This window comes from Lichenostomus cassidix, chromosome Z, assembly GCF_008360975.1.
Source record: "Lichenostomus cassidix isolate B80296 chromosome Z, HeHo_3.0, whole genome shotgun sequence".
Taxonomy (NCBI): domain Eukaryota; kingdom Metazoa; phylum Chordata; class Aves; order Passeriformes; family Meliphagidae; genus Lichenostomus; species Lichenostomus cassidix.
Genome location: NC_139511.1, coordinates 26183239 through 26198064, shown reverse-complemented (window position 1 = coordinate 26198064; position 14826 = coordinate 26183239). Strand labels below are relative to the sequence as shown.

The following is a 14826-nucleotide window of genomic DNA, read 5'->3' as shown; positions in this document are numbered from 1 at the left end:
ATCTGGTCTTCATGGTGAGGGTCCCCTGCCACCACCACTACTGAAAAGTGTAGCATTCAGTGGATTTATAGATACTTTGGGCAGGTGGGAACACCCACAAACCTCCTGTAAAGTAGCTAGGTTTGACTGTCTCCCTTGCCCACTGTGGATCTGTTGCATCATGTCTGGTGCGGGGTCTGGGGACCCCTTTGGGGGGCCTTTGATGGCCCATGACACCCCTCGCTCTCCTTCCGTGTGGATGAGCTTTCCCAGGGTGCAGAGCCCCACAGCTGAGCTCCTCCTCATAGCAGAGGTTGGATGTTCACTGCCTCTGCCCAGTGGCTTTCTCACCACACACCCAAAACCTCTCCCCACCCCACCTTTGGTGTGAGGGGCTGTGCTGGCTTGGCAGCTGATAGACCTGGGGCTGTGCTCTTCACACTGAAGGTGTTAAACCTGATCCCTAAGTGAATGTATTATTTTCTCCCCAGACCTGAGTTTATCTTATCTCCATCTGCAAGCAGTTTAGGGCGTCAGTCAGAAAGCCTATTCAAGGCATGGTGGTTTTCCCTGCAGCTTTTGTAGTACAGTTTTGCTATAATAGTCGAAAGTCCTTCATGAAGATGTTTAAGCCATAAACTATAACATTTCAATCTCCAATACCATTCCTTTGTGTCCTGTCACTGGTCACCAGAGTGAAGAGATCAACATCTGCCCCTCCTCTTCTCCTCACAAGGAAGTTGTAACTGCAGTGAGGTCTCCCTTCAATCTCTTCCAGGCTGAACAGACCAAGTGACCTCAGGCATTCCTCATTCAGCTTCCCCTCAGGGCTCTTCACCATCTTTGTTGCCCTCCTTTGGATTCTCTCTAACATCTCAATGTCTTTTCTGTATTATGTCACCCAGAACTGCCCCCAGCACTGGAGGTGAGGCTGCCCCAGTGCAGAGCAGAGCAGTACAATCCCCTCCCTTGTCCAGCTGGCAATGTTGTGCCTGATGCCCCCTGGACACGAGTGACCCTGCTGGCTGCCAGGACACTGCTGGCTCATGTACAGTTCTCCCTCCTCAAGGACCCCCAGGTCCCTTTCCATCATCTCGTTCCCCAGTCTGTATATCCAAGTCAGTTCTGGGATTTGTGCATATTTAATACTCATAGGCAAGTCTGGGGGACGGAGCTCTCTGCATAATGGATGGAGTGAAATGTTTGGACAGCATAAGAGATCCTGTTTCATCACTTTGTGCAAAGATATTACAAAAGATTGGGTTGGAGCCAAGTGAATACCACAGAGCTGTAGACAGGAACCCAAGTGCCATGCAGATCTTAGCATTATAACTGAAATATTTTCCATTTTCTTTAACACTTTCTAACTTTGAAACATCAAGCCTAAGAGATTTTATTTATTTAAAAATGGGAAGACAGATTTTATTGGCACAATCATTAGAGATGCAAAAAACCACCCAAATAGTTTTTGTTCTGATCATCACTATTATATAAGTATTTTTAAAGATTTCCTGATAGCATTTTCTCTTGCATCTTTTATCTCCTCTCCACACCTCACAAAGGTTAAAATGCACAAAACCCTCCCCTTTCACTTTGTGAAACTCTTATTAGAGAGAATTAATAAAAAAGGATTATCTGAATACTGAAAACAGACTATTTTATTTAAATTTCTAACTTGCTTTCAAGGTTCTCTTTTTCTTTTCTTTCCAAATATTTCTCTTGCCAGTGATAAAGTTTTTTGATTAAAGTTGTTTAGTATCTATCCAGGACAGTTATTTTTTGCAGTAGCCAGGAGGGGCATGACCAGACTCAGAGGTTATCCTATAACACCTCACACCACACACAGTGTGGGCAGAAAGGGCTCCTTTCCAGAAAGGGTGGCATGGGGTTTCATGGGGTTGGCATTTGTGTTGTGAATTAATGGCCTTTCTTGCAAAGCTTTTTTTATAGGTATTGGAGTTGTTACTGTTCATTTCACATTTCATTGCTGTTTCCAGAAAATTGTTCTTATCTCAACCGTGATCTTTACCTTTTGTGTCTTCAGTTCTTCTCCCCATTGCACTGCAGAGGGACGGAGTCAGTGGAGGCAGGATTGAGACAGAGATGTGTTGTTTTGGAGTGTTTCAGTGGGAATACTGTACTGGGGAATACCATTCTTAAACCACAACAGTGTAGTAGCTGTAAATTCTTTGCTCATGCATAAAAAGATATTAGATTTAAAGCTGATGGTAAATATTTTTTTTGTTTTGCTTGTACTACTTTCATCCCATGATAATCTGCAGAGTGATTATGCAAATAAATATTATCTGGCATTACAAAGGGAATTTGTAATCCAAGGAAATTAATTACATCCTTTGGTTGCAGCACCGTCATACAGGTATCAGGTACTGCTGATAGATTCTTCCTCACACTTTTTTCTTCTCTCATTTTTTAACAGTCATGTCCTGTCATAGGAAGGGATATTGTTGTGCATGGCATTTCTTTCAGATCCATAATTTAGGATTGTGCAAGCAGCAATATGTAAAAAATAGGGAAGGATGTGGATTTTGTTTATCTTCAGCAGATTTTTTAATGGCAAATGTATCAGATTAATTTGTGTATCTGGTCATCTGTAAAATATGGGCTTTCTTGCATTTCAGCTTTTGATTATAGTAGTCATTGGAGCCTACAGCCTGCACTCTCAATCTTGATTTATGTACTTTCTTCCAACCTAAGCATACAAATTCTCAAGCAATTTATATGAAACAGAAGAATATATTTTACAACATCCATTTCTCTGTGTTGAGGCCCTGACAGTCAAGAAATCTCAAGAGAGGAATAAACTAAAGTTCTGTATTGCTGTAGATAAAGTTGCAGTTCTATGATTGTGTATTTAGGAAATAGCTCTGCTCTTTTAAAACTTGTGAGCCACAGGAGCCAGTTAATATCAAATATTATGAAGCATTCCATTGGTGGCAGATGAAATATTTCAGTTTATTATAATTACAATTTTTTTAGTAGGTTAGCATTAAAGTGTTATTTTTTTGCCTCAAAATTTTGTGAATCCCTAAGCTTTAAATTATTTGTGGCAACAGCTCCACCAATGACTTATTCATTACCCCCACCTTTTGGTGCAACTGGATTCAGTCAGAGTGTATTGAAAAAGTACTTGAGGTTTTTGAGTCTAGTGTGCCAAAGGGGAAGAGGCCAATCCACCTTCTATGTAAAAAGAAATCAGGGAAAATTCTAAAAAAGTTAATGCATTTACTTTGGGTAGGAAGTAGTCTTAGAAAGTCTGAAAAAGCAGTTATTTCCTTCAAGATTTCCACCTCTGCTCTGGGAGAGAGGTGTAAATAACTTCATCTAAAAAGTCTGCTCAGCAAAATTTTTACTAGTCCTAGAAATGTGCACACTTGTTGTGGTGGTCATTGTTGCCCTGTGCTCATGCTTGGAGGTGTTTGTCAGTTACAGCCTCTTAGACACTTCTGTCTGTGCTATACTTTGTACAAATTCTGTATTCTGAAAGCATTATTTGCCTTGCTGTGAAGTTGCAACTTTCCTTTGTTTATTTATTACTGCTCATAAAAAAGATAAAGCACAGGTAAAGTGCAATTTAATTTTAATTATATCTGGTACTAATTTCCCTCAGAAGCTTAAACTAAAACACTAGTCTATAGTAATATATAGGTTAAAAATATATATTAATCGTATGGTCTGACTTTTAAACTTTAGGGAAACATATTGTAAACAAGAGGTCAAATCTTATCCGTATGTGTGATTACTGGAGTGTGTATGTGCAGCAACTGTTTTCCTTGGGGAGTGATATAAATAGGGGCCCTGCCAAGCATATTGAAGGAGTGAAGCCAGTTAGTTGAAAAATATGAATGTAGAGTTTTATAGCATGTGGCTTGTTTCCAGTTTCTCAGACTGTTAAATATAGAGGAAAACTTCAGGTTGAAGTATGTGGAAGTCCAAGCTGTTTCTTACTTCTACTGAATATTAGAAAAAGCCTTACTCTTTCATTGAGGCTATTATTATTACTTAAAACTGCTGCATAGAAGGACTAACCAGTTTCTGTCTTGACCTTGCCATATATTTTGCATATGATAAAGTTGCTCTACTCCATGTTTTTAAAAGAACATAATGAAATGCTCTTGTTTTTCCAGCACAACCAATTCTTAAATTTTCTTTTACATATTGTCTCTCCCTGTTCTGTCCCTAGTACAGAATATTTACTTATAAGAACTGCATATGATTGAGGTAGTAAGGATCTGAAGCATGGTAGTACAAAATCATATTTAAACACTTCAAAAATAATTGTTCAAATACCACAAAAAATATTGGAAAACATATATATGTTAGTCTCATTTTTCAGGCAGGAATAGATGCACAGATTATAAAAGTTAGTCATTTATTAAGGTATTTAATGTGATACTTTAATTGCTGGCATAAATTTTATGTGATTTTATACTGTATTTACGATCCTTTGGATTGGTTGTTTGGGTAATTTTGGTGACTAACTGAATTAGTTGGCCAATGTGTGTTTTAGCAAATCCAGACTAACGGAGTAGGTGTTGCCTTTCATATTGGGGAACAATAACCACATGTTACTGGAATATTAGTTCATATAAATTCTATCTCAATATGCAAATCTGTTTTGTCATTACTGATGCAAGTCTGTGAAGCCCAACAGGACAGAAAATACTAACATTTTCTCTTTAATTGTTCAAAACCATAAAATAAATGATGCATGAGTATTGATTGTCTCTGCCTTACGTTATCTGCACAGGAGCTATTAAGCAGGCTTTTATATCTTCTTTTCATGCCTTATTTTCTCATACTGTCTAATGAAAAGCTGCACTTAAAATATAACATTCTACTGGCTTGAAAGTACATCTCAATGACACTAAATAGCTATTGTTATGCATTAAAGCTTTTTACCACTGTTTTTGTTGATGAGTTGCATTGTACAGAATAATAAAATTGTGTCATGTGGGACTTACTCGTTTAATTAATTTTTACTTTTAAATTATATTTTGACCACTTTAAAAACAAACTAGAATCCTGATTTCAAAAAGCTAGATACCTCTGGGTATCCAATTGTCATGCCGTTAAACTGCGTATCAATAACTTAGAACTTTGGAACAGCCAAATATTTTCCCCTTGTAAAAGTTGCTAAAGATTCAATACACGGATTTTTGGACTACAAATTACAGTGTTTCTACCACACTGATGAAACTAGATTTTGGTGCTACTTTCTTGAAATTCAAGTACTCTGGTGGATGAAAATTGATTTCTTGGCAGCAGTCTTGTGGCAAGGAAAAGAAAGAAAAATAGAAGATTTCAATGGAAAAAAAGAATTACTGGAAACTAATTTAGGCTGGTTAGCAGCTATGTGCAAGTACTGAAATATTTGGTGAACACTTACATGTTATAACATTTGAACTGCAGAAGGTGACAGAATTAATATTTGCAGACTATTTGAAGTAGTCTACAGACTAAAACTCTTGCTGTAAGTTTGTAATTTGTTGTACACTCTAAGAACTTACCTGAAATGCTCTTCAGTTCTGGATTCTAACATGTGTTACTGGTCACATTTTGGTTATCATTAGACTTTTCAGAATGTAATCTGAAAGACTCAAGATTTTTGAGCAACAAAGGACCTTCATCTAGATGAAAATCCTATAAACTGTTTACAAAAAAAGGAAAAATGGGAGGCATTTGGACTTATAAATGAAATCACATTCCTCTGTTTTTGGTTTTTCTTTTCTTCTCCTCAGAGCACAGGTAATATACCAGTAGGTATTCTGTGTAAATTAGAAAAAAACCTCAAAATCTTCACTGTTTAATTACAAAGGAGAATGTCTAGGCAGAGCAGCAAAGCTTGAATTCTGAACCTGAGCTGTGGGATTTTCTGGCACTTACCTCTTGTGGGCATTATAAAATCTCTGCCTTTGCACCTTCCTGAGAGGATTATGAGTAAATCTTTGGTATTTCTAAGCCTTACCTGAAGCAATGTGATTTAACTTGGATAAAACTAGTTTCTGAGCATGAGGATCCTAGGCTGTTGAAGTCAGAGCATGAATAAGGGTCTCAGAAATTCAAGTGAGTTAGTTATCCAGGTCTCTGGACGGAGGAAGTCTCAAGTGCCTTCAAGGTAACAGAGAAAAAAGGGATATGAGTTGTTAATTCAATTATACCAGCAACATTTTGTGATATGTAAGATTTCTAAGTTAAACCAATGTAGGGTCAACATATTTTCTTTCCAAATTTCTTTCTAATAATTTTATGTATTACTTGCAAGGTTATTGTTGAATTTTTTCCGATCTGCCTTATGTGTATACATATATATCACAGATACATTTTTTGAGAATAAATTCAAAGTTTTTGTTGTCACAACAGAGCTTCAAAGCTCTGTGTTTTGAGAAAGCAAGTTTTATGCATGCTTAGATATTATTCAATAATAAACTTAAATTTTATGCTCACTGATTTTGTTGTGACTGAAATGATATTTAATTTCTCATGTAGGTTTTTATTTCTAAGAAACATGTATTGGGTAGATGCAAGTGTCCAAGATCTTGAAGTAGACTTCATTATGGTCAGGTTATCCCTGACAGATTCATGTCCAAGTTACTAGATTTATCCAAGACAGAAGTCCTCTACAACCCCAATATAATTTTTATTTAAGTGCCCAAAGAGTTTGTTTTTGAAAGTTTTATCAACATTTCCTGTCTGGATTGCAGTGGAACTTGAAAACTGTTAATCATTAACCTCTTCATGTCAAGTGATGTACTACCTCAGTCATCTCTCTTGTTGAACAAACTGATTTACATATCACATCCCTTATCTGTGAAAGGAAATTTTCTAGGTTGTTCAGAATTCTTGGTTCTCTCCTGGACTCTTCCATTCTTTTGTAAATTTTCTTGAGAATTCAGCATTCTTTAATTCATATCAGCAATATCTAAAAATATTTGGAAAATTTTGCGAATATAAATATTAATAGTTATATAAAACAAATTGTATTTATTGTATAATATAAATATAGTAAAAATGTAACATACAGAAATATCTGTAGCTCTTTTTATTAAAGAAATTTAGGCAGAAAAAGAACAGAATGGAACTGAGCAAGAGATTAAAACTTGTAACATATAAGAAAGATGTATACTAAGAATATAGCTTGACTGAATGAGTAATGCATAGCAAGTTGAACCTGTATATACCTGTGAAGCAAAATTTACAGCTAGAGCTGTAAAACAGTATGTTGTTGTTTACTGGTAAGATTACTGCATGATTGAAAACAAGGACTCCTATTCAACAGACGAAAGAATAATCACTAGGCTACTGGTTAAGATGCCTGGACAAAAATTTCACTTTTGGTGAAAAAAATATCAAAGATATAAGTTTTTGTTACTGTTAGTAAATTGCCTTTCAATATTCTAGTGATAGGAATGTTTTAAACTATGCTGAAATTACTGAAGTTTTTTTTTAAGATGATAAACTTTAAAAAAATAATTTTGTTTAGAAACACAGATTCCCAACACCTTAAAATGCAAGAACAATGAGGTGTCTGATTATGTTTCCACTTTGCAAAAAATATCTAAGTATGGAGAAAAAGAAGGAAAGGCCTCTGTGTCTACACAGGCATCCTGGGAAGAGGCTTGTATGCAATAATCATATTTATTCTCTATGTGATGGTGAGAATTATAGGATCTCCTATGCATATTGTACATATTTTCACATGTGATACATCTGTGCTGTCTTAAACTTGGTGTTGGACAGGGTCTGTGTTGCAGCTGATAGTGCATGTGTGTGCATGGGTTATGCATGTATATCTACATACAGCAGGAAAATAAAGACTCCTTTGCTGGGAGTATCTGATACTGACAAAATGTCAGCTACACTGTACACTGATCAATGTCTTCTTAGGAAAAAAATTCCTCGCTGTGAGGATGGTGAGGCACTGGACCAGGTTGCCCAGAGAAGTTGTGGATGCCCAGTCCCTAGCCATGTTCAAGGCAGAGCAGATGGGGCTTTGATTTTCCTGCTCTAGTGGAAGGTATCCCTGCCCATGGCAGTGGGATTGGAACTAGAGGGTCTTTAGGGTCCCTTCCAACCCTAACCATTCTGTGATGCCATGAATCCATACAGTTCAATCTGCTTAGCTATATTTTAAATCTAATTGCTCATAAATTCATGCATTGGCAGTGTATGCTTAGTACTAATGATTTATTCCATATATTACTCCAAATCATCACTACATCTACAACCTTTATACCCTCATGTAGGTGTGATGTATCACAGTCCGGGAGGGCTGCACAAGCTGGCTCCCCCCCGGGCCGGGGTCTCTGGTCCGTGTAATCCCACCGGGTCTGGTGCGCCTGGCCCCCAAGGTTCTGCGGCATGGTGTCAGTCTCCAAAACACATCAATTCAAGCAGGAATATAGTGATATGAAGGAAGAGCTGGACTCCATCTCTGTGCTGGCAGGAAGGTTTATTTGGGGTAACGGGGAAAAGGGGGTTGCAGGGGAGGAGAAGGGGGGAGGAAAGACGGGGACAGGATAAGGGCTGCCAGCCCAGAGATGCAGAGACCTCGAGCTGATCCAGACATCAACTTATAAAGGGAAAGGAAGGGGGATGGACTGTCTCCACCAGAGCCAGTCCCAGGGAGTCTGAAGGGAAGACAGGCATAGGGAACCCACCAATATATTTTGGGTACAGCAGAATGCATATTTCAAAATGAATGGTACACTGAGCAGGGAAACAAAGGAAGCACATGGAATCCTAATACCCCACATTGCTACATAGCTGTGTGTGCAGTGTTGCACAGTTATGCAATTCTGGCTGGTGGCTGGGTAGTCCTAAGTCATGGAGGTCGAGTTGATCAGAATCTTTAGCCCAGATGAACCTGGAAGATCCCATATATTTCTTGCTTTACTCAAAGAATGGGCAGCAGGTTTTATTGCAGGATTATGTTGATGGGCCATCAGCATGATGCCAATAAGCCAGAAACAAGCACAACACACCCTGCAAAGACCTGTGGGGTTGAAATTGCCAGAAGAAAGAACTTTTCCTTGGTGTGTTTGGTGTGTATTTGTGGAAAGAAGATAGGGATGGAAAGGGTGGGTGGAAAAAAGAAAAAAATTATGTTCAGGTACTGTCATTGACGGTCCCGAAGACAAAACCTGACATGTTAAGAAGATAAAGGAGAATCATAAGGATAAAGAAACATAAAATACTGAGCACTCCAAGTAGATGAAGGTTGGATTTTGAACTTGACTAACAGGATAGGAGAGTACAAGGTATTAGAGTTCAAGAGAGGAACAGATAAGTAGAAGTTTATGAATGGACATTGAGGTAGACTTGAGCACCATTCAGAGTACTAGTGGAAGAGGTTAAAATAACCCAGGCTTGAAAGACAATTTTTAGTTACTGAAATACTGGATGTAACAGATCAAGGTAGTGTTTTCAATATAGCATTCTCTAATATTCTCAATGTAGTATTCTGTACTATTATAATTAAAATAATTAGAAATCCAAGATGAGAGCTGTATCTGTCTAACCTCTGTAAATAACATTAACTCTTCTAGTTTAACGTGACTTATTGTATTTCTCTGTATGTAAAATGTTGGCACAACCACTAGCATGACTGCAGGAACTAACATTGACACCTTTAAGACAGAAATAAAACAACACACTTTCGAGACAATACTAGTATAGGAGATAACATAAAGGTCGGTCTTCTTTGGAGGCCTCCAGGGGTACATATAGATAATGCCCACCCCTGCATGGGGTGAATACATTTTTATAAATTTAACAAATTAGCATAATTGACAAGAATCCCCATTTAGGAGCACAAGTGATGAGGTAATTCCCCCTTTTGATTCCACCACTTTAATGCCCCCTTTAGACAGGAACTAAACTTTGTTTATGAAAGTGTGTCTTGAAGAGCTGGTTTCAACCTTGGCTCCCAGGAAGAATCAAGATAGGATAGGGGCCTTGGACCTCCAGGGTTTGGAGCCTGGAATGTGTTCTGTCTTTCTGTCAGGGCAGGGAAAAGGTAGAGAACTGTACTGGAGCTAGTTAGGAACTATATAACTATATAACAATAATCTGCAGAGCTACAAATATATATGAAGGAAATATAGAAGCAAAAATCATTCTGGCATCAATATAAACTAAGTCATCTGCTCAGAAAATCATTGTGGCACAGCTTAAACTGGTTGAAGTCTAAGAAATCCCTGAGGAAGGACTTTTTCAGAAATGCTCTAGTATCTCTCAGAGTTGTCGTTGTGGGAAATATCAGAGAAGCAAACATGAAAAATGCAAACTGTAAATGTGAGGAAAGCTTATTTTGTGCAGTGAACTATTTCGCAGTACGAGCTGTGAATGAGTAGAAATTTCTGTGTCTGTCCCATCTACCATTTCCCCAGGGACAGAACAGTCACTACTCATGAGTGCCTCCATTGAGCACCCCACACTTCACCATGTCAGAGAATTTTACAGCATTTGCACTTTCCCTTGGTGTATTTCTAAGTGAAATTGTATCTCTTGGGATAAAAATAACGCACTTTAGTAAATGAGGAGTGTAGCTGGGAGATAAGAAGAGGGTCTGAATTTTTAAAAGTACTGAGGATAAGACTTGATTTAGTATTTTACAAAATCATACAAAGATAGAACATGAGTAAAATAAAAGTACATTTTCTCATCTAACACTGAACAAGCTAGAAAGGGCAGATTTAACATGGTAGGTTGTAGCTTTGGCATTACTTAGAATAATGCCTGGTGTAATATTTTTCTTCCTTCTGTCTCTCCAGCCCAGTGCCAGAAGCAGAAAAAGTTTATCGTTGAGGTCTATACCACTCTTTTTCAGAGTAAGCTCCATAGAACAACAAATTTTCTTTGATCTTTTACTTAAAATAAATTCCATTGCACCGATTCATGCCGTATCCGCCTGTATCTGCCACAAAATTATCTCCTTGAGTGCTCCCTGTATTTTTACAGGTTCTTAATTATTTTATTTGTATTGAAACCCATTTAATTTTATCCAAAAGCAGTTTTCAAAATGTCTGTATTACAGAAAAAAGCACTTTCTCAATGGACAGTCTATTGATTTGCAAATAGATAAACCATCCTTATGGTGTATGAATGTAATCTGTTAGAGTAATGAAGATTTCAATGCAAAACAATCCAAAGAAAAATATTTTTATTAAGTGTACTGCTGTTAAGATCCACTAGCGTGTGTCCCTTTGAAACACTATCAATAAACACTCTATTTTTTCAGAATTACTTTACTGCTCTTGTTTTCCATTCTCCAGATACAGAAATCCCGATAACTCATGAATTAATTCTATAGACTAATTTCTTAAAAATTTCTTGTTCCTAAAAATGTTATGGTTATGTGAAATAGCAATTGAATTTTTTTTAGAATAAGAAAGCCTATTTAGGGAGGCACTGTATTTCTGAATTGAGAAACATTTCGCTGGTAATGATTAAAAAATTAATTTACTGCTTATAAGAAATCTTGTTTTCATTATTTTCTAACAATAGGTTGAATCCTTCACTTGTGATCAAACAAATCCTGCAAGTCATCTGATTCTTCTGTTAAAAAATTAGTTGGTTCCTATCTGTGATCAATTTAATAAAATATTCCATTTTCAAGCCCACTGCTCTTGGACTCTTTATTGCATCTTGTTCAAGTCATAAATTAAGGTTGCATATCAGTTGCGGGTAGAAAAAGGGTCTTATCCTTGCAGCTAAAATGTATATATGTGCACAACATCCTTTTAGAAAGTGTGCCATTTAATTTTAATGTAATGAGTGGGATCTTTAAGGTGTAAGAGCACTCCATTTAATGCAGGCATTTGACAAATCAATTACAAGATTTATTTTCATCTCTTGGTAAAGCTGGGGATGTCAAACTGCAGATACATGCCGGTCTGTTAACTGGTTAATAGCTTAATAGTAGATTTACTGGTGAAAGCTGCTGTTTCTGCAGGTGCCATCTCATTTTCTCTGTGACACACAATTAAAATCAAGCCTCAATGTTCTTTGATTACACTGAAAAAGTATGTTTATATATAAGTAGTCATTGAAATGAATAGGTGCCCTTTAGCAAGTAAGATAACAGACTGCCCCTAGCATTCCTGGTTGTGATAGGTAAAAAATAAAATCACAGCACAAAAAAATAAACCCCTCAAAATTTCAAATAATGGCTCCTAATTCAAATGCTTATCATGTCCTCAGTCATTTTTGTTCACATTGCTCTGTGGTAAGATATTTCTGATTTCTCAGCTGGGAAGACACTTAAACGACTTAGCAAAATGTGATTTTTTCACCCTGAGAATTTCTTTATTTACTCAGACCAGATGTTAAGGTCAGCAGTAGTCTGTTTCCAGTACTGCTAAGGGAAAGTGAGAATTCTTGTATAAAATGAGCAACCTCTTGGTAAATGCTCTTCAATTCTAGTATGGGAAGTTTAAAGATCAGAGCTGAATGTCACCTGTATGTTTAATAAACTTCTAAAAGTCATGAGCATAGTCAAAATAATAAGATATCTGTGTTTGGTCCTCATTTATAAGCAGTTATTTTATTACTTAAGCAGACATATCTTTACGTCTTTACGGAAAAATATGAATGTGATTTGCTACTGAGGATATGTGCTGCTGTTTTTAATTTTTAAAATTTTCCTCCACAAAGAAAGAGAGAAAGGAAGAGAGAAAGGAAGAGAGAAAGGAAGAGAGAAAGAGAGAAAGAGAGAAAGAAAGAGAGAAAGAGAGAAAGAAAGAGAGAAAGAGAGAAAGAGAGAAAGAGAGAAAGAGAGAAAGAGAGAAAGAAAGAGAGAAAGAGAGAAAGAGAGAAAGAGAGAAAGAGAGAAAGAGAGAAAGAGAGAAAGAGAGAAAGAGAGAAAGAGAGAAAGAGAGAAAGAGAAAGAGAGAGAGAGAAAGAAAGAAAAAGGAAGGAAGGAAGGAAGGAAGGAAGGAAGGAAGGAAGGAAGGAAGGAAGGAAGGAAGGAAGGAAGGAAGGAAGGAAGGAAGGAAGGAAGGAGAGAGAATGCGAGGAAAGAGAGAGAGAGAAAGTAAGAAAGAAATGAAATAAAGAAACTTCTTTCAGTGCCAGTATATACTCTTATTCACCTAGATACTAAAAACCCTCATTTATATCATGGAGGAAATCTGAGCTATACTTGTTACACGTATTTCTGAAATTCTTGACTAGAGATTCTTTTAAATACTTGCAATCTACACTACTGCCATCTCTTGACACAGCTGCTTTTCTAGGCTCTGAGGTTTTTAGGGTCTTTTGCTTTTTTTTCACTAGTTTCTGGTTATACAGTCTGCTGTATAACCTTTCAGTCTGCTAAATTTGAGTCTCATATTAGTAAGAAATTTGGACCTTTTTCTATTTGCAAAATTTGTAGTAAGTGTATCCAAGAACAAATGAGTTTTAATTGGTCTCAGCCATATGTAAATTGAATATTAGACATCTAATTGGATAAAAATATGGATCTGGAACAGTGTTTACATTAGTCTTGTTAGTCTCGAGACATTAATATTTATATAGATCATGTAACATCATTGCCCAGATGTGAGAACTGGAGCAAATTCCTTCTGGTTAGCCCACTAGGAAAGTACCATGTATAGGTTATTATAGTGAAAAAGCTGGGAGAGGTTTCCACGCTGAAGCTCTTCTTTAGAGGAAACAAATTTTGGAAAATTTTCTAAATGCCAATTGGCGATTTGGACTATATTATGTTTAAACATCCCTTCCAAACCAAACTATTCTATGATTCCATGAAACTGCAAAGATATGTAAAATAGTGTTATAATTGCCAAGTAAAATGTATTTGAAGAAGCATCCTTCTATGAAAGGGGATTAGACTTTACTCAAAGCATAGTACTCTCACAGGATTGCTCTGAATATTGGCAATCAGTGTTTCTGCTTCTCTTATTTTTTCCATTGTTTCTCATATAATTTTACTGCCTCATTCCTGTGGCTTCAGTGTACATTGCATTGTCATTAATAAAACATTTAGAGAAGGAAACAAGTCACATGCTTTTAGTAAGGATATGCCTTTGTGGAAATTCTAGCAGTCTTCAGAGTACGGTGTGTTGAGAGGGCAGAGAGAGTTTCTACTTTCATTTTAATGCAAATACACAAGGAAAGCATGGCATACAGGTTGTAAAAACTGCCTCTTCTTGTGTAGCCTTCTGATAACCATGCTTCCAGAGTATATTAATTTTTTTAACTATTCCATATTTTGTGAATAGCTATTTTTGCTCAGATACTGGCTCAACATCAGGGAGCACATGAAGACAAGTTCTCCTAAAGTAATGACTAGATTATCCCCAGAAAAGAACTGTAACTCAAAGTCCCTATTTTCTGTGGTTATCCTCTTTTCTCACTGAGAAAATAATTTATGGTTGATCTTACTATAATAATAACATATGGAGAGTGAAGCAAGAATTAAGCTTAATTCTTCCTCTCCCTGACTTTTCAGTACAAAAATGTGCAGGATGCTAAGTAGATATTTATGTTCAGTGTACCAAGTTTAAATCTTTTATAATAAGTTAGCCTTTATGCATAGTCCAGAAGTTTAGTCATTGGATCTTTTGATTGGCATAAATATTTTAAGAAGAAGTATCAAAGGTCTTGTCTGCCTCAATCCCAACTCTTTAAAAGTACAAGTTTGTGCTCATTTCTATTCTCCATATTTGCCTCTTGCGGTTACCTTTACTGCCTCTACATTTTCATTGACAGCTGAATTTAGCTTATGCTTCTTAATATTTTTTCAAGCATTCTACAAAATACCTCACAAGTCAAGTGGTTATTCTTATGGCCTTTCTCAATTCCTGTATATAACGCAAGTTA

The 14826-nt window shown here is 36.8% G+C and overlaps 1 protein-coding gene across 1 annotated transcript in view; it reads left to right on the top strand.

Annotated features, from left to right (window-relative positions):
- Positions 1–14826, top strand: part of LOC146424560 (uncharacterized) — a 259631-nt gene that overhangs the window by 241682 nt on the left and 3123 nt on the right. The window lies entirely within an intron of this gene.